Genomic DNA, 2,507 nt, shown 5'->3' on the forward strand with positions numbered 1-2,507 from the left:
CAGCGGCATACCGGCAGACTCCGATGCCTGTCATTCCTCACTGCAGATTTTTCAGGGGCAAAGTTCACAGGAGGCGAGAGAGCAAGCTCTCTGGATAAAATACCTGGGTTCAAATACTATTAGAAATCATTTCAAATACTTTATCTGGCCTTGATTGAGCTTGCCTGGCACAATGGGACGAATATAATAGAGTGCAAACTCCACCCATCTGGCACTCCAGGCAGACTAGAGAAAAAGCCAACAGTATTTGAGAGAATTCAAATGGTATTTGAACCCAGTTCTGCTGGGGAGAACAGTGGTTGGTAACTGGAGGGGAGGGCTCTCTCTCTGGGGAGAGGAGAGGTTGGTAACATGAGAAGTGGTGGAAGGTGAGACGGGTCTAGGTGGAGGGTGGCGCTCCGCACCAGGCAAAGCGGATGTGATGTCACGGAGGTGTCGTATTACACACCCGGAGTCAACCATATAGCCGATAATGTGTAGTGCACCACCCATGAGTGAAGGGAGGATTATAAGCATGTGTTGTTGTACAGAAGGCCTGCTGAATGTTAGAGCTGTTGCTGACAGGTTAATTGAAATTATTTTCTTATTTTATGGATAGATTAGTTTGGATGGACAGTTTGAGGACAGAAGTGTTGAGAAGGAGATAAGACACTAGCATAGCAGCTCACCTAAGATGCCAAACTCAACACAATGCTAAATCAACACCACCACAATATCTCAGGGCACGCTGAATTCTACACCGGAGCACACATTTCCTCAAGAGGTGTTTCTGCTTTCTATCGGTCTTTCTTTCACAGTGGGACTATTGGGGGAAGTTAACTAACAAAGGAGCAGGAGATTTCAGTGAGTGCTTAATGTGTCAGTCAGAAATCCCTGTTGAGCATGGAGAACAGCAATCTTTCTTCAGTCCTGTTGTACTGAACTGTGGTAGTAGTGAGTGGTGTGGTTCATTGTAAATCAGTCTGTTTAGGATGAGAGGGGGAGAGGAGAAATAGCTCCTGGAGGGAGAGATAAGGTGAGTTAGAGGGAGGGAGGTAAGGAGAACGTATGTCTTTCCTACTGCCAATCAGCCAGAGCGGGCTGTGCAATAGACTAGGGATGCAACCCCTTCAAGTCTGCAAGAAGATACAACCCAGACTCTACAAACACATTCCATTCACTGAGAATCTTATCAAGAGCAGATTTGAGAATGACCAGACCAGTCAGCGTTGCCTGGTTGACTATGAGGCCAATTTGTGAATAGCTAGGCCTATAGCCTAACAAACTATCGTTGATTTTAAATCACTCCTGGAGAAGAAATCTTGACGAGCTGTATAAATGCCTACACTCAAACTCAGTCTGTGGCAATATATAAAACATTAGATCATTAGCCTACCTTAGAATGTGATAAACTGCTATGAAATACAATAAGCCCTGCTGGATGACAGATGTTTTCTCTAAGTAATACCAATAGCAATATGCAAAAAGTCCATCTCAAACTATGACTGCGGCGCATGAAGGAATCAACAGTTGCTTCTTCCCCTAGCCTAGCTAGAATAGCCTAAGACGAAGTGAACGAGTAGCCTAATTAAACTAAGCAGTCACAGAACTGCATTTACTCAACCTTCACAGACTAGCCTATAATAAAAGACAACCAAACTCACATAGCCTGAGTTGAATTGTGTGAATAAAATAAAATATATAATTTTATTGGTCACATACACATATTTAGCAGATGTTATTGCGGGTGTAGCGAAATGCTTGTGTTTCTAGTGCCAACAGTGCAGTAGTATCTAACAATTCACAACAATACACACAAATCTAAAAGTAGAAGAATAGAATTAAGAAATATATAAATATTCGGACGAGCAATGTCGGAGTGGCATAGACTAAAATACAGTAGAATACAGTATATATATATATATATATATATATATATATATATATATATATATATATATATATATATATATATTTTTTGAGATGAGTAAAGTAGTGGCTAGTGATCCATTATTAAAGTGGCCAGTGATTCCAAGTCTATGTATATAGGGCAGCAGCCTCTAAGGTTGCGTATACGGGTGGAAGCCGCCTAGTGATGGCTATTTAACAGTCTGATGGCCTTGAGAAAGAAGCTGTTTTTCAGTCTCTCCGTCCCAGATTTGATTCAGCTGTACTGACCTCGCCTTTTGGATGATAGCAGGGTGAACAGGCTGTGACTCGGATAGTTGTTGTCCTTGATGATCTTTTTGGCCTTCCTGTGACATCGGGTGCTGTAGGTGTCCTGGAGGGCAGGTAGTTTGCCCCCGGTGATGCGTTAGGCAGACCGCACCACCCTCTGGAGAGCCCTGCGGTTGCGGGCGGTGCAGTTGCCGTACCAGGCGGTGATACAACCCGACAGGATGCTGTCAATTGTGCATCTGTAAAGGTTGTAGGTGCCAAGCCAAGTTTCTTCAGCCTCCTTCAGATCGTCAGTGATGTGTACACCGAGGAACTTGAACCTTTCCACCTTCTCCACTGCGGTCCCATCG

This window comes from Coregonus clupeaformis, chromosome 8 (assembly GCF_020615455.1).
Source record: "Coregonus clupeaformis isolate EN_2021a chromosome 8, ASM2061545v1, whole genome shotgun sequence".
In the NCBI taxonomy this organism is placed as follows: domain Eukaryota; kingdom Metazoa; phylum Chordata; class Actinopteri; order Salmoniformes; family Salmonidae; genus Coregonus; species Coregonus clupeaformis.